Below are 18,428 nucleotides of genomic sequence, written 5' to 3' on the forward strand. Positions count from 1 at the left end.
CTAGTGTGAACGCACCCTAATGGTGGAACTGAAGAAAACAGAGAATGTTAGTGGGCCATGAAGACTGGGTTGGAAACCACTGTTATAGAAGACTGCTTTAAATAGAAAGGTACTTTAAAGGAGATGTCTCATTCTAAACACCCCCTCCAAATATCTCTATGGAAGAGCCGAAGGTTGCCGAATAGCTCTCCCATAGAGATATATATGGAGTGGCGTGGCCGGCCCCGCTTCTTGGCAGGGGTTGTGACGTGCCGCTCCTGGGGAGAGCCGGGGCCACGTACAGGGGATCCCAGCGGGCAGACACGTCCCATTCCCCCCCCCCCCCCCCCCATCTAGAAACGTATCCCCTATCCTGCGGGATAATTATACTTAGTTTTTCAGTAATGTTTAGGAGAAGACTTCTCCTTTATCATTGGTTACGAAGAGCCTGTGGACTATGTTAAACTTTTTCACAGTGTTCTGTACAAATAAAACCTTTACGTATCTGATCATCATTACCAAAAACAATAGAGACTGAGAACCCTTATCACCTGGTCAATTAACATAGAAACACCGAAAAAACAAGGACCATACTGAACCAATCCATGTAATATTAATCATAGAAAATCTTTATTGACGTACAAACATATAGATAAAATTACCATATACATTGGTGATGGTATATTAATTATTCTAGCACATTTTTTCACCTATGGCAGGATATAATTTATTTTTTTCATTTCCTACCATTATAGTACTTAAACTGTATTTCATCATATTGCTTATTAATTGTGTCCGTTAGAGGCAAGTATACCTATCCTTATAGATGTCTAGACTCCTCTTCGGTGGTGGTAAGTGTTTTTTCACTATATGTGGTCTCTTCAGTGTTATGTATGTCTAGTCCTGTCATGGTTCATGCGCATGCGCCCCCACTGCATAGACACCTGTAGACGCCGGTGATCACTATGCAGTTTTGTGGGATCATGTGATTTGCGGTCACATGACTACTACTCCTGGAAATGTGATTCTCACCTGCATCCCGCACACAGTATAGCGCTGGTCCAAATATATGCGCATAATGGATGCGAAGCAGACGCACGCCTGTGACATCACCCGCCAGTTTCAGCGCGAGGGTCATCGTAATATTAAGTCCCACACATGTTGTCCTAACTAGGATTGGATATGATTGGTCACCATACCATATATATACCGGTACTCGCCCAGTAAGCTTGTGAGACCACCCCCTGAGGAAGCATATCAGCGAAAACGCGTTTGGGGTATAAGTGACATGTGTTCCGGATAGGGTGCGTGGTCATTTTTCCATCATTGTATTTGCATGTTGTTCTGCTGTAGTGTAACAATTTATCTGTTATGTTAATATATCACATATATGTCGTCATTTATTCATGTGGTAGATAGGTATTCTGTTCCATAGCTCTGTGGCTCAGACCTGTTTAGATACCCCAGACATATTTATGGGCCTGAATTGGTCAGTTAAAGGGGTATTCCAGGAAAAAAGTTTTTTTTATATATCAACTGGCTCCAGAAAGTTAAACAGATTTGTAAATTACTTCTATTAAAAAATCTTTAATTCTTTCAGTACTTATGAGCTTTTGAAGTTAAGGTTGTTCTTTTCTGTCTAAGTGCTCTCTGATGACACACGTCTCGGGAACCGCCCAGTTTAGAAGAGGTTTGCTATGGAGATTTGCTTCTAAACTGGGTGGTTCCCGAGACGTGTGTCATCAGAGAGCACTTAGACAGAAAAGAACAACCTTAACTTCAGCAGCTCATAAGTTCTGAAAGGATTAAGATTTTTTAAAAGAAGTAATTTTCAAATCTAAAAAAATGGGGTATGTGCAGCTCACAATATAAATTAATCGAGGCTAAATGGAAAGTATTTACACCAAAAAATACTAGTACAAAATAATATATAAGGAAAAAAGGGGGGGTACCAAATGCCTCTAGACTAATACCATAAAATGGTACATGATGATGAAATTACAGAAAAAATAATAAATAGGACTGTGCTTCACTTTAAATGATGTACAAATTTAATATAAAAAATACAAATAGGACATAAAATAAATAATACAAATCTAATACAAAAATGCCTCCTACCACAGGGCCCTTGTGGGGAGGTGAAATAATTAAATACAAAGCATATATTAAAAATATTTTTGTAAAAATTATAGCATGTGAATTACGTTCTACCGCTATCTCAATATATTGTAAACCGACATAGTATACTTTTGTGCAGTATACTCCGTTCCCATGTGATTTAGAACAGTTCACAAAGTGATATAGTTACCAACTCCTCAGGGTGGTTTTGGCTGGACGTCCGAGAGATAAATATATGAGGACTGTATTCAGCGCTTGCGTGCGCTTACGGTGACGGGCCCGGATGCCACAGGCCAAAAAAGGTCACCGGTCACGGAATAATGGCAGGCTCGATGGCAGATGCAATGGAGGCTTTATCCAGCGCTGGCATGCGCTTGCGATGACGGGCCCGGTTGCCGCAGGCCAAGGAGAAGTCACCGATCGCGGAGTAGCTCCGGAGATGTAGATATACTCGGAGAAATATGGATCTTGCTCCGGAAACAGGGAAAGGAAAGCCTCGTGGAAGATCTCTCGGCGTCTGGTGGAATGGCGGATGAATTACAGCCAGGTGTACAATCAGCAGGTGATGGAGTTGTATCGGAGATAGATGATGGCGGTTTGTAGATTGCGGTAGTCATGCAATAAATATTTCTTTCTCTAGACGCGTTTCAGGGTACTTTATATATGACCCTTTCCTCAGTAGAGATATCTTTAACAGTGAAGCTCAAAGTCCTTTTATACATGTTACCTGTCTAATTGTTACAGGTGTGTTTCTGTTTAAATCTTCCGCAAATAGCGGAGTGGAGTGGGAAAACATGGAGTTGTTTCATCTTAATAAAGCAGTGTTCACATTTAGAATCAGTATATATGCGTTCTTATTTAAATATAGTGTCATATATATTGTAAACATTGGAATGATATATATAACATGCAGTAAAGTGTACAGATAAAGTGTATAGTACTGAGATAGAAGACAAAAAGATAATAAAATAAAAATAGATAAACGAAAATAAAAATAAGACTAAAATAAAAATAAGAATAAATAAAAATAAAAAATAAAAAGTGATAATTAATTTATTTAATTATCACTTTTTATTTTTTATTTTTATTTATTCTTATTTTTATTTTAGTCTTATTTTTATTTTCGTTTATCTATTTTTATTTTATTATCTTTTTGTCTTCTATCTCAGTACTATACACTTTATCTGTACACTTTACTGCATGTTATATATATCATTCCAATGTTTACAATATATATGACACTATATTTAAATAAGAACGCATATATACTGATTCTAAATGTGAACACTGCTTTATTAAGATGAAACAACTCCATGTTTTCCCACTCCACTCCGCTATTTGCGGAAGATTTAAACAGAAACACACCTGTAACAATTAGACAGGTAACATGTATAAAAGGACTTTGAGCTTCACTGTTAAAGATATCTCTACTGAGGAAAGGGTCATATATAAAGTACCCTGAAACGCGTCTAGAGAAAGAAATATTTATTGCATGACTACCGCAATCTACAAACCGCCATCATCTATCTCCGATACAACTCCATCACCTGCTGATTGTACACCTGGCTGTAATTCATCCGCCATTCCACCAGACGCCGAGAGATCTTCCACGAGGCTTTCCTTTCCCTGTTTCCGGAGCAAGATCCATATTTCTCCGAGTATATCTACATCTCCGGAGCTACTCCGCGATCGGTGACTTCTCCTTGGCCTGCGGCAACCGGGCCCGTCATCGCAAGCGCATGCCAGCGCTGGATAAAGCCTCCATTGCATCTGCCATCGAGCCTGCCATTATTCCGTGACCGGTGACCTTTTTTGGCCTGTGGCATCCGGGCCCGTCACCGTAAGCGCACGCAAGCGCTGAATACAGTCCTCATATATTTATCTCTCGGACGTCCAGCCAAAACCACCCTGAGGAGTTGGTAACTATATCACTTTGTGAACTGTTCTAAATCACATGGGAACGGAGTATACTGCACAAAAGTATACTATGTCGGTTTACAATATATTGAGATAGCGGTAGAACGTAATTCACATGCTATAATTTTTACAAAAATATTTTTAATATATGCTTTGTATTTAATTATTTCACCTCCCCACAAGGGCCCTGTGGTAGGAGGCATTTTTGTATTAGATTTGTATTATTTATTTTATGTCCTATTTGTATTTTTTATATTAAATTTGTACATCATTTAAAGTGAAGCACAGTCCTATTTATTATTTTTTCTGTAATTTCATCATCATGTACCATTTTATGGTATTAGTCTAGAGGCATTTGGTACCCCCCCTTTTTTCCTTATAATTTTCAAATCTGTTTAACTGTCTGGAACCAGTTGATATATAAAAAAAAATTTTTTCCTGGATAACCCCTTTAATGCCCCTTGCTTTTGGTACCTACCATGATACATCTCCAGACAGCCACCCACATCATGATGTTTATATGATTACATCCGCCTCACAATTATCTGCCTGTGTATTCTGTGTACCCATCTCCTTTCTGCTTTTTATGGTAATTTTATCTATATGTTTGTTGGTCAATAAAGATTTTCTATGATTAATATTACATGGATTGGTTCACTATGGTCCTTAGTTTTTTCGGTGTTTTTTTTTATATCTGATCATCACTTTAACACTAGAGTAAAACTTCCTGCAACAATTGGTGATCTGTTCTCTGATCTGGCGATAAACATGACACACGTACCTGACTGGTCTGTCCACTTGATGTGGTAATTTTTGTAAAACTTAATTACCTCAGTTTTCTTTTCGCTCTCTGCTGACCATAAGGAAATAAATCTACTGTATTGTGTTCAGTCATTACTGTACTTCAGAATTACCTTCCTGTTTATGAGACAGCGAGGGGGACTTCCCTCAGCAGGTTTCAAGTACTTAGATTGCCTAAATTCAGTAACACATTTATCCTTCACTATTACTTAAAGGGGTTCTCCACCATAAGGTGATTTTAGTCTGTACCTGGCAGACAGTAATGGACATGCTTAGGAAGGATCTGTGCTTGTCTTTGGGCTAAATGGTTATGTTGTTAGATTACCATAACACTGTGGCTAGCTTTTTGTGAACTAGTATTTCCTGTTTGAGTTTTCTTTTTTGCCTACAAATCCCATAATTCCATTTTTCTCCCTCCCACACATCAGCCACCCCACCCATTGAAACATAAGAGCTGCATCCATTCAAAAGACCTGTGGTTTTTAATCAGGGTGCCTACAGCAGTTGCATTAGTTGCAGATTGATCTCTCTCCCACCAAGCGATCGCTCCACGCATTGAAGCAGACCCTGTCATCAGCTGACTAGTGAGTCAGGTCTCGGCCGCATTGCAACCTGGGAAAAATCTGAGACAACAGTCATTTTGTATGCTGGTAAAAAATAAATATTGGGGTGAAAATCACATAAGAATTGTGAGAAAACCATCACACACAGGCACAGACACTATATTATGAACTACACTAACTTTACAGCCCCTGTAGTATAGTCAAATAAAAAAAAAAACTGGAATACCCCTTTAAAAGGTAGATGATGCATTTTAGAACAGTTGGCATACTCCCTCATAGTTGATCACACCCTGGTCATGGATACGGTATCTGTACAAATAGACTTTCCTACGTACCCCACAAATACCTAGACAATGACAGCATCCAGACTACTAATTCACACCATACCTCACAACTAATAGGAAACAACAGCCATGGAACACATCTTTCAGGACAGCCGGACAGCCATAACCTGTAACCTCTTTCTTGTTAAAGGGGTTATCCAGGAAAAAACTCTTTTTATATATCAACTGGTTCCAGAAAGTTAAACTGATTTGTAAATTACTTTCTATAAAAAAAAAAAATCTTAATCCTTTCAGTACTTATGAGCTGCTGAAGTTGAGTTGTTCTTTTCTGTCTTAGTGCTCTCTGATGACAGGATTCTCGGGAACTGTCCAGAGTAGAAGCAAATCCCCATAGCAAACCTCTTCTACTCTGCTGACATCTCTGCTTGTCTCGGGAACTGCACAGAGAGCACTGTTGCCAGACAGAAAACAACAACTCAACTTCAGCAGCTGATAATTATTGAAAGGATTAAGATTTTTTAATAGAAGTAATTTACAAATCTGTTTAACTTTCTGGACCCAGTTGATATATATAAAACTTTTTTTTTTTTTTTCCTTGAATACCCCTATAAATTTGCCACTGGATTTTCATAACCTATCCCATGGACATATGTTTTGGGATGGCCACTTTTACATTTGTAGACATGGTCTGTAACATCTTCTCGTTGTTATCACTTACATGTATAAAATTCTGTTCCTGAATGCCAAAGATTTCAGCCATCTCTTTTATTCTATTTATTGTGATTTCACCTTTCATTTAAAGGGTCCTAAACGTTCTACACAATAAACACTCCCTCCATTGCAAGATCAGGACATAATCGGGGAGCTGCTTTATTCAATACTTAGAAACCTCTCCACAGGACCATCTCATGGGAAGGTCACCTCTGATCTAAGCCTGTGTTTCTAAAGATGGCCGTACATTCCAGATTAGAGTATCCTTCCCTATCCCAGAATACTCGACTAACCTATTACATTATAGAACTCACAAACCTGTGATCATCACTGTGCTGCATATTAAAACCACAGCAAGAAAACAGTGCAGGTACCCCCTATAGACATGATATGGTACCCCCAGATCTATCATTTTTTTTATAAAAATATAAAATAAAAATAAATTAAAGCCAGGCCTCAAGGGAACAATTGCAGTTTTGCATGGTCATTGTCAAAGATGTTGCACTTGTTTAATCTATAGTGGAGGCTGTAGGGATAAATGTATGTGCCTGAACTATTCATCCCCGCACCAGAAACACCGCTGGTCTTGCAAAGCAGAACAATATAACGTCCATATTCACAAGTACACAACACCAACATATTTGGTAGGGATCGACCGATTACTGGTTTGGCCGATATTCACCATTTTGGACATTTTCAGTATCTGCAATTACCTTGTCAATATGCCGATAATGCCCCACCCCGCCTCTCCGGCCAGAGACCACCGCCGCTGCCCCATTGCCTCCCCCATCCTCTGTTTTATAATTACCTGTTCCTGGGGTCCGTGCTACTTCTGGCTGTTTTCGTGCTGCTGTGGTTGGCCACGCCCCTCGTGATGTCATGGCCACGCACCCTCAATGCAAGTCTATGGGAGGGGGTGTGACGCTGGCAAGTGGAGTACTCCTTTAAACCAATTTCTCAGTTGCAAGGAAATTTGTTGTTGGCGACGGGGTCAACGGGGAACCGGTCACCAGTTTCTTGTTGCCTGAACCTGGAGGATCATGGAGCCCTGAAGGGCTTCCCTATCACCTTCATATACAATTCACACTGAACACCTGTGCCTCAAAGTCATCCGGTTGGCCCTAATGACAGATCTTCTCTATACACAAATAAGGAGAGATGTATCAATCAAGTCACAAGGGAGTGCCCCAATGACTGGGAACTGCATTGATGGCTGAAGACACAACGAATATCACTCTGAAACAACATTTCCATTGTGATAGGGAAGCCTGTCAGTTATTCATGCTGCCCATGGTTTAGGCAACGTGAAACCAGTGATAGATTCCCTTTTTAATTGGTCCATCTTTTTAAATCTTAGAATTGGGGAAAAACATTTTGAATTGTAAGTTTTTGATAACTATGATCAAGGGTCACAACCATAAAAAAAGAGGTACAAACTAGGGATCGATCGATTATTGGTTTGGCCGATTATTATCGGCCGATATTCATGATTTTGGATGTTATCGGGATCGGCAATTACCTTGCCGATAATGGCCCCCCCCACCGCCCCGTCCAGAGACCGCCGCCGCCGCTGCCCCATTGCCTCCCCCATCCCCGGTTTTATAATTACCTGTTCCCATGGTCCGCGCTACTTCTGACTCCTGCAGCGTCCTGTGTTACGCTGTGCGCTGCGCAATGACGAGTGACGTCCTCAACGCGACATCACAGTCAGTGTGCACAGTGACAGCGCAGGACACCGCCGGAGCCATAAGTAGCGCGGACCCAAGGAACAGATAATGGCGTGGAGGAGAAATAGCCGATAACTTATACCAATATTCCGGTATAAGTTATCGGCTATTGGCCTTAACTTCCACAGATTATCGGTATCTGCCCTAAAAAAATCGATATCGCTCGATCCCTAGTACATCAGTGATGTCTCACCAACATCTTTAGTTTGTAAAGGGCCCTTCCTATAATACTCTTCTGTCTCCTAAACTGATCCAGCAGTTATCACTGGTACAGTGGATAGGTGACTATTACCAGAATAGCCCTTTTAGTAAATATACATTTTTTTCTTTTATTTACATTTTTTTTTCTTTCAAAATATCCAATATTTTGTTATTGAGATTTTAAGCAGTACCTTTTAGTTATGGCGTGCAGTTAGGGTTAGAGTTTAAATAGTTTGTTTTAATCCACCCCACCCACAGTAATTTTAGGCCATAAAAAAAAATAAAAAATTCTGACTCCTCAGATTGACTCCTTCAAATTGGATTAAATATTCTGACACCGCATGGTTACGTGCCGATAAGTGCGATATGAAATCCTTCCGTTTTAGTGGTTGACGTTGTTGCTGGAGGAGAATGGTAAACTCTAGTTCCTGCATTGCCTCTGTGGAGCAAGTGCTGGCCGGGCGCCAGGTTGTAAACCTTGACTGTGATTCCTCATAGTAGGTGCTGTATAGTGTCCAGGAAATTTATCTTTACCTTTCTTTTTCCCTTGGCTGGTTCCTGTGTGGCCTGTAGCTTTGTTAATCAGCAGGCCTCCCAAGTGTGTCAGGATTGCTGGCTTCTTACCTTTTATAGCCAGTGGTTTCCGGACTGGTATAAATACCTCCACAGCCCCGACCTGCCTGTTCCCTCTTCACTTCACTGCTTACCTAATTGGTTTGAGCTATATGTAGTAACATTTGTCTGTTCTGGGCATTTAACTGTTCCGCTTCCCCGCTCCGCTCTTGTTGTTTTATTTTTGGTTTTCTTCTGTTTGTTTCTTTTGTTACGTTGCCCTCTATGCAGGTTATCAATTTATTTAGGGACTTTTTATTTGTAGGTTTGACTTTTGATTTCCCCTTCTTTTTTTTTTTTCTTTGAGTAATAAAACAAATTATGGAAAATTGCTCTGTTGAATTGATCCTTTTTTTTAATTTAATTTAATTTTTTAATATTGTGTTCAGCCAAAGATCGGAAAACTACCAGTTGGGAAAACTACTACGTTAAAGACTAATGGACAAGGTAGGGATTACTTGTGCAGAAAGTAGAGTAATATGAGGAACAACATTAAAGGGGTACTCCGGTCCTAAGACATCTTATCCCCTATCCAAAGGATAGGGGATAAGATGTCTGATCGCGGGGTCCCGCCACTGGGGACCCCTGCAATAGCTCATGCAGCACCCACCTGTGTGCAGCACGCCAGCAACTGAGGCTCCGAGTCTGAAGCCTCGCGACTACGGGGCCGGAGTATCGTGACGTCACGACTCCACCCCCCCGTGTGATATTACGCCCCACCCCCTCAATGCAAGTCTATGGAAGGGGGCGTGATTGCTGTGGTGGGTGGGTGCTGCATGAGAGATTGCAGGGGACCCCTGTGATCAGACATCTTATACCCTATCCTTGGGATAGGGGATAAGATGTCTTGGGGCCGGAGTACCCCTTTAACATTTTAAGGCGCAGACAGTTTATGGTTTTGTATTTTTATTGCTTTTTAGGGGTTCTAAGAGCCATAACTCATGTTTTTTTTTTTCCATCAGCAGAGCCATATCAGAACAACGTTTTTATTTTATTTTTTGCATTACCAATTGTGCTTTTTATTGGCAGCATTTTTTTTTACCATTAAACTGAAAAAAAAAATGCAATTTTGCAGATATTTTAGTGGTGGGGGGTGGGTTATACAGTTCACCACTTTATGGTAAAGCTGACATGTTTGGTTCTGTACATTTCTGATACCAAATAAATAAATATATATAACTTTTATTTTTTATTTTTTTTTGCTTTTTAAGGTTTTGCTACTTAAAAAAAATAAATTACTCACCGTATTCAGATTGCTCCATGTTGGTTTTTGCTAACAGCTGTCAGTTGCTGAAAGACGCCAGTGGGTTTTGGGCCTGAGCCCTCTCAAAATACTCTTAACACCTCAGTGACAGAAAGGGAGATAAAGATTGATGGAGAAAGAGATAGGGAGATGAAGAAGGAAAACAAGAGCGATGCGGAGAGATAGAGGTGGATAGAGAGAGGGCCATGGATAGAGGGAGAGAGGGGAGATATAGAATTTAGTTCAATGTGGCTGCTTTCTTCCAAACAGTGCCCCCCTTATCCATAGGCTACAACTGATATTGCGTCGTATGCATCTTCACTCCAGCCTCCATGCCTGTCCACCTCTTTTCCTAAGAACTTGTGGCCCAGCACGTTAGATCAGTAGTGACCCCTGCTGGAGAGCCAGATGAAGACCGGACACCAAGCAGTTTTGGTTGACTCTTGACTAAATATGTGTATTTGCATTTATTTTCTGGTGGGGAACCTACGATTGTCAGAACTAAAATGTATCTTCCAATGATAATTGTAACTAACCTTATATATTTTTTTCTATGGTTATTAGCGAGTGGGGACGACCGCTTGGAGCAAAGTCTCAGCCTTCGCAGCTGTTCTTGTTGGCTGTAGGCATTCTGTATCGGAGAAGTTACGGGCAATCCATATGCTATCCCATGTAAACAAACATCTCATTAGCGCTCAATTACAGTTATATACGCGTCCTCAGATATTCATACAGAGAACATGATTTGTTACGGGGTTCCTGACCCGTGTGATCATTTATGTGCAGACGTTTGTTGGTATCAGTTTTGCCGTCAACAATGCAATAGGAATGAAATAATAGATATACGTATATGTAATGTACAGGTTCAACAGGGGAAAAATGTGTCCTGGAATTTGCGGGCGTAACCCACAGAGCTGTTGCTAATAAAGGGTTAAAGGATTACCACGGAGACTCTTTAATTCCATTACAAAGAGGGCTCTGCTAAATTTCCCTGGCTGCATCTGGGAAGCCGTTTATGATGTAATGCTCCGGCCGGGGGGGAGTATGACAGTGTTCCAAACAGCTGGCTTTCAGTGGGTAATGGAGGTTAATGTAGACAGGGCCACATCATAGCCTGGGTGTTATCGTCCTGCTCAGAATAACAGGCGCCACCGTCTTTATGAGCGCAGAAAAAAAACGGACCTATCTCTAGATGTCGAAAAGCTGCTGCTGAGTTGCAAAACCAACCTTTGTACAATGTCGCTATAGGATGAGTTGTATGTCAGTTACTACAGCTATTCAAAGGCCTTTTTGTTTCCGTAGTGTCTGTCTTGTTAGGGTTTGTCGCCACTTTTCGTGGGGGCGCAACGCTGCACGCTACCCATGGGAAAGCAGCGTTTCGTGGTGATTAGCGGAAAGCGACAGTTTTTGAACTTCTATGGGATTCTGCAGAAGTCCTTTTTTTATTTTTTTTATTTTTTTTTAGCTCAGTCTAGATAGTTGCTCCCATAATAATAATGCATTATGAATAACAAAAATGAAAGAAAATTACAATAAGAAATTAGATTAGAAAAAAATTTGTACCTGTTTCTAATCAGTTAAAAAAAGAAAATAAATAAATAGGTGATGCATTTCCTTTAAAACTGTTGAACTGTTGTTCCTTTATTTTTTTATTTTTTTCTGATTAGAAACAGATACTGAAGAATGTGTTATTTTCTTTCTAATCTGTTTTCTCTTTTCTTATTTTAACTTTTTATTTCTCTTTGTACATTATTATAGGGGCTATCTCAACAGCCTTTAAAGCATTGTTTCCCAACCAGGGTGCTTTCAGCTGTTGCAAAACTACAACTTCCAGCATGCCCCAATAGCCTTCGGCTGTCTGGGCAACACTGCTTTAGAGAGATGCTTTACCGCCAATCCCCTGCCAGTGCCATCCTGATGATGCCAGTCTCTGCTGTTGAGGCTTACTTTTCTTCATAAAGACACATAGGAAGTGCCTGGGTATGCTGGGAGTCATCCAGCTGTAGTCTTGCAACAGCTGGAGGCATGGTGGTTGGGAAACTAGAAATTAGTTTTATAATGCTAAGACTAGCTATAGGTATAGGTCTTATCTTATCTTGCCGTATTTGTTCTCTTTCTTTTGGGCCCACCTTCCTGGAGGATCTCAGACCTTTCTACGTTGTCTCGTCTATTTGCTATGCCCATGCAATAATTGGTCGTGTTTCTTTATTGCCAATAACATTTTTGTTATCCTCTCTTGAAGGCACTCATTGTAAAGTTGTAAAGGGTTTATTCAACATAAGGTGACTTTTTACTAATTACCAGTCAGCCAGTAATGGATATGTTTACCAAGGATCTGTGCTTGTGTTGGTAGTAAATGGCTGTATCCTGTGTCCTCATCACGCTGCTGGCTTGTTTGTATGAACCAGCTGCTTCGTGTTTCTGTGGCCTCCCTCAAACTACAATCTCCAGGATCCTTTATTTCTAGGTGGGAGGTGACTCCCTCCCACACATAAGCCATTGCAGCACATCTAGTCTCCTTTCAGTGCTGTGCTTGAAACTAGCATTTCCTGCAGCCCTGTGAAAAATGATACCCCTCCCACCCAGCAATCGCTCCGACCTTTGAAGCACAGACATGCTCCCTTTCAACACCTGGCTATTGATGCAGCATCTCAGGCCACACTGCAACCTGGAAAAGGACCGAGACAACACTCCTTTTGAATGCTGCTAAAAATACAGACATTATATCATTGACTACACTAACTTTACAGCCCTGTAGCATTGTCAGATAAAAAAAAACCAAAAAAAAAAAACCTGGAATACCTCTTTAATCTGTAGAAATCTGAGACTTTTTGCTCCTGGGTTTCCTGTCTTCCTGTAAGGACTTTTAATTAGCCGGTCGAAGCAGATTAATATTCTGTTTGCACCAGGACCATTATTCTCTGTTCTGTACTTTGCTGCATGGATGCATTTCCACCGTTCTACATCACAGCTAATCTAGTCAGAAGGTGAAAACGTAATGTCCTGAACTCTGATTATGTATTTACTATGCACGCATCAGGAGAACAAAAGTCAGCGCTTGGAGTTTTATTGCAGTAAGGGGTTTAAATCAGCTCCTTTTAATGTGTACACTAAAGCATTGGAATCCTACTTTAAAGGACTAAATGATTCATTTACCTGGCGCAAGTAGAAAAGGGAGAAGTGAAATAATTGGCTTAGTCTCCCTCTGGCGGTTCACGTGGCTTTAGTTTTTCCATTGGCGCTATTATTTATTCAAGGCAGAAAAATATGTTTTGCAACTCGTGAATTGTATAAATGACCTATTTTTCAGCTCATCATGTATGCGGGATCACATCATGTTGTCTATCGGTAACTATGTGACTTTGTGTGTTTATTCTGTGTAAACTATTGCAGTCAGACATTAGTGGATTGTTATTGTTTGTCATAGACATAAACTGATCAGATGGATTCTCCAAAATATATCAAATGTCAATGGAAACTGCAAACTACAGGCACAAAAAAAATACTGCTTGTCCCGTGTTAGCGGAGTACCCCTTTTAAAGGAATCCTGTCATGCGATTTTACCATGTGTAGCATGTGGCAACACATTATGTGGTAAAATCTTCTTCCTCATCATCCCAGGGAAACTTTCCTGCCCGCAGCGATGGTGAGGATATGATGTTAAAAAGTCTTTCCTACCAGCCCCGTAAGTAGTGCCCTTGCTGGGGAGCTATACTTGTATACCTAGCCCACTGCTCCAGCTGTGATTGACAGCCCAGGCTCGGTCCGTATCATTGCTCTGCTCCGTCTGCTTAGGGAGCAGAGTGGTGATGAGGGGGCACAATTACGGCCGGAGAAGACGGGACTAGGTAAGTATAGCTCCCTGACCCAGGGAACTACTTACATGGCTGGCAAGGAACACTTTCTAACATCATATCCCCACCATCCCTGCGGGCAGGAACGCCTCCCTGGGATGATGAGGTGGAAGATTTTACCATATATAATGTGTTGCCTAGCATTATATGATAAAATCCCATAACCGATTTCCTTTAAACAACACAAAATCTTCCCTCTCTGTACAGGTGGCTTACTACCAGCCACTCAAGAAAACAGTCACAAAAAATGTGTTATAAAAGGCAAATGTCCTCTTTTTGAGGGTGCTCACCAAACAGCATCTCAGTGCAGCCTTGATTACATACTCTGTGAGCCCAGCAATAACCAGACTCAGCACCTATGCTGAAAATCTGGACTGACCCAGGAAGGGGATAAAAATCCCCACTACCAAACCTGCTTTTCAGTTCTTAAAACTCCTGGCATGATAACAGGACTTACCAAATTCCCACCAGGATTTCTAATTATTTCCTAGGTTTTCCATATCTCACCCAACCTTCCATGGATGAGATTCGCTTACTAAAACCTGGTTAAAACTTATGAAAGATACCTTTGAGAAATATAGTGATCCCTATTGACATTCCTGTCAATGTCTTAAAAAGTCTACACAATCGCTGGATCATTCATGCTGCCATTTCTTTTCGTTATTGTCAGCAACTACGTATAATCTATTCTAGAGCAAAAGGATCAGGCTGTTGAAATCCACTATGCCTGATCATTACCTCCCATGTTAGTTGGTTGGCCAAACCCACGCAAATAGGCTGGTTAGGCCAATCTATTACACATGGGTGGAGTCTGGGTAACTTTAGGGTATGGTCACACTGCAGAATTCCGCGAGTAGAATTTCGCGCTATGAACATTACCATCAGTGTGAATGGGTCTTCCACGAGACCCGTTCAGACTGAGGAAATTCAGAGGCAGACAATTCGGCTTCTGAAATTGTTCTGCGCAAATAAAGAACATGTTCTTTGCGCGGAATACTGCAAGCACTGCATAGTCTTCAATGGTGATGGAGCAATCCTGCCGCTGAAGTATTTTCGGTGGCGGCTGCAAAACAGTATCTTAGGGTATGTTCACCCCGCAGTGTGAACATACCCTAAGAGTGTATTATTTGTGACTCTTTTGAGCATAAAATCCACTTCAGGGGTTCCGATTATTATAATCACTTGTCTATTATATGTGAATCAGAGGCAGTCAGGGGTTTAGGTTAAAGGGGTACTCCGCTCTTAGACATCTGATCGCTGGGTGGTCCTGGCCGCTGGGACCCCCCGTGATCAGACATCTTATCCCCTATCCAAATATACATATCTCTCAACTGGCTCCAGAAAGTTACAGACTTGTAAATTACTTCTATTAAAAAATCTTAATCCTATCAGTACTTATGAGCTGCTGAAGATGAGTTGTTTTTTTTTCTGTCTAAGTGCTCTCTGATGACACGGGTCTCGCGAACTGTCCAGAGTAGAAACAAATCCCCATAGAAAACCTCTTCTACTCTGTCCAGTTCCCGAGACAAGCAGAGATGTCAGCAGAGAGCACTGTTGCCAGACAGAAAACAACAACTCAACTTCAGCAGCTGATGATTATTGAAAGGATTAAGATTTTTTAATAGAAGTAATTTACAAATCTGTGGAGCCAGTTGATATAAAAAATTTTTTTCCCTGGAATAACCCTTTTAAACTTCAGCTATACCTATTACCCCCCGTATATTGGATAAGGCCAAGCAGCCGGCCACTAACGTGAATAGAATTAGTGTAAAACACTATGAAATAAACCCCCATAAGAAAGTATCGTGTGAGGTAGGGAGATTTGGTAGGCAGATTTTTGTACAGAGGTTACATTCATTCACGCCGGTATATTGTGCGGTACACAGATACTATGTGATAGTAAAATATCGCTCTGCTATGACGTTCTCTGGATTACAAGACCATTCCAAAAATAAGTGGCTGCTTCATCTTCCACAGCTTGTTTATGATCTCTATACAGACATCTGTTTCTTCTATCATGAGCCATGGGGGCATTAATCTCTGGGTTGTAGGTTCATTTGGCACTGGAAAGTCAAATTAAAGGGCAGTTTTGAAGATAAACTTGTAGTGGCGGCTGGTAACAGAGCCTCTGATCCCTATATCAAATTTACTCTGGGCTTAGGCCTAGACATAGCGAGCCGTACCCATTCAAGTGTCGGGATTTACATCTGCATGCTAAGAAAACCCTGAGGTAGCTTGTCACCAGGCGGCTATTAATACGTTTTTAGAATTATAAATTGCGTAACTTGCAGAACAAATTAAAACCGGCGCATATCGATGCAGTAGTATAAATCTTCTACAGATCAATACTTTAAATGAAAATATTTAGCTGCAGTAGGAAACATTTTATTGTGAAGAAGTGCTGCGCAGTGTGAAGGATGAAGCTGCTCCCACATGTGGTGACCAATGGATTCAAGATTTTGGTGAACATAACCAATTTTTTTTTTTACCAGCAAACTCTACTCTGAAAACGGCCCTCACAGCGCGCTACACCTGCCATGCAGCTCAAAATGTTTTCTACTATGGTCCTTCTTTAAAGGGGTTCTCCGGCACTTAGACATCTTATCCCTATTGCACGCCGCACCCCGTTAAAATCAGTCCCTGGAGCGTGTTCGCTCTTGGTCTGATTATTGTTGATAACTGGGCCGGAGCGGTGCGACGTCACGGCTCTGCCCCGTGCGACGTCACGGCTCTGCCCCGTGTGATCTCACGCTCCGCCCCCTCAATGCAAGCCTATGGGAGGGGGCGTGACAGCTGTCACGCTCCCTCCCATAGGCTTGCATTGAGGGGGCGGAGCGTGACGTCACATGGGGCGGAGCCTTGACGTCACAACGCTCCGGCCCCGTGATCAACAGTAATCAGACCAGGAGCGAACATACTCCGGGGACTGATTTTAACGGGGTGCGGCGTGCCAGATCACGGGGGTCCCCAGCGGCGGGACCCCTGCGATCAGGCATCTTATCCCCTATCCTTTTGATAGGGAATAGGATGTCTAAGTGCAGGAGAACCCCTTTTAACCTCCTGCCCCTGCCTAATATATTTAAAAGGGTACTCCGGTGGAAAAAAATTATTTCAAATCAACTGGTGCCAGAAAGTAATACAGATCTGTAAATTACTTAAATTACTAATTAAAAATCTTAACCCTTCCAGTACTTATCAGCTGCTGTATGCTTTCCAGTCTGACCACAGTGCTCTCTGCTGACACCTCGGTCCATGTCAGGAATTGTCAAAAAAGGAACACATCCCCCTAGTAAACCTCTTCTGCTTTGGACAGTTGTATATTTTAACTGATGTAGCAGGCATGAGGTTTTGGTTTGCAATTCCTTTATACACAGTAATTCTGTTAGGCTAAGTTTCGACTTGGCTTTTTTGTGGCCCAAAAAAACGCAAGAACAATACGCCAATGCATTTTCCTGTGTTTGGTGTTTTTTTTTTCTTGTGTTTTTTTTGCCTTTTGAGTGGAAAATGCATTTTTGGCCCCTTTGACGTTTTTTCGAAATTTGTTGGGTACCCCAAAAAAAAGATGCAGTAATGTTGGGGAAAAAAATGTATTTAACGAAATTTATATTTTTTTATAACAACATTTTTATTAATTTTTAAACAGGGATCAATTTATGTGGGTGGACATGGCACTAATAATGTAGCCGACAATTATAAAAATGTAGTGTGTGTTTATTGACTTTTTCTTTTTCATTATTTTAGGTAGTACTACTACTCCCCAGCATGGCACACAGTTCCATGATGGGAGTAGTAGTACCTGTACTAACTGACAAATCGCCCCGGGTGTCACTTCTGACACCTGTTGCGATCCTCCTGCATAATGTATAGATACAGCTTGCCTGGTCCCCTGCACTGATATATTTATATTTTCCACAGAGAATTGTGATTGGCTGGAACCATCTGACCAATCACAGCTCTGTGGGAAATATGAATAGGTGTGTATACATACGGCAGTGCAGGGACCATAGAAGAGCGGCCGGCCGCATCTATACATTATACAGGAGGATCGCAACGGGTGTCAGAAGTGACACCTGGGGCGATCTGTCAATTAGTACAGGTACTACTACTCCCATCATGGACAGTCTGTTCCATGCTGGGAGTAGTAGTACTACCTATAAAATGTAAAACGAAAAGTGAAAAACACTACATTTTTAATTGTCTGCTACATTTTTTGTGCCCTGCCTGCCCACATAAATTGATCCCTGTTTAAAAATGTATTTAAATTTCGCAAAAACACCAAAGTTAAAACCCACATGTTGTCGTTTTTCTTGTTTTTTTTTTTTTTTTTTTTTACTCCCATACACTTCTATGGGAGAAAAACGCCAGGATTTCAGGGAAAAAACGCCATAGGCTCAACATGCTGAGACTTTGCAAAACCA

The 18,428-nt window shown here is 41.1% G+C and overlaps 1 protein-coding gene across 4 annotated transcripts in view; it reads left to right on the forward strand.

Moving 5' to 3' along the window:
* ZEB1 (zinc finger E-box binding homeobox 1) overlaps positions 1–18,428 on the forward strand; it is a 155,441-nt gene that overhangs the window by 78,593 nt on the left and 58,420 nt on the right. The window contains exon 1 of one of the 4 annotated variants that reach the window (XM_056519436.1): positions 9,327–9,360. The exons of the other annotated variants lie outside the window; for them this stretch is intronic. The gene's annotated coding sequence lies outside the window, so the exon portion shown is untranslated. Of the gene's footprint in view, positions 1–9,326; positions 9,361–18,428 lie in introns of those variants that run through there. 4 annotated transcript variants of the gene reach the window in all.

The sequence above is a fragment of the Hyla sarda genome, chromosome 5 (genome assembly GCF_029499605.1).
Source record: "Hyla sarda isolate aHylSar1 chromosome 5, aHylSar1.hap1, whole genome shotgun sequence".
Classification (NCBI taxonomy): domain Eukaryota; kingdom Metazoa; phylum Chordata; class Amphibia; order Anura; family Hylidae; genus Hyla; species Hyla sarda.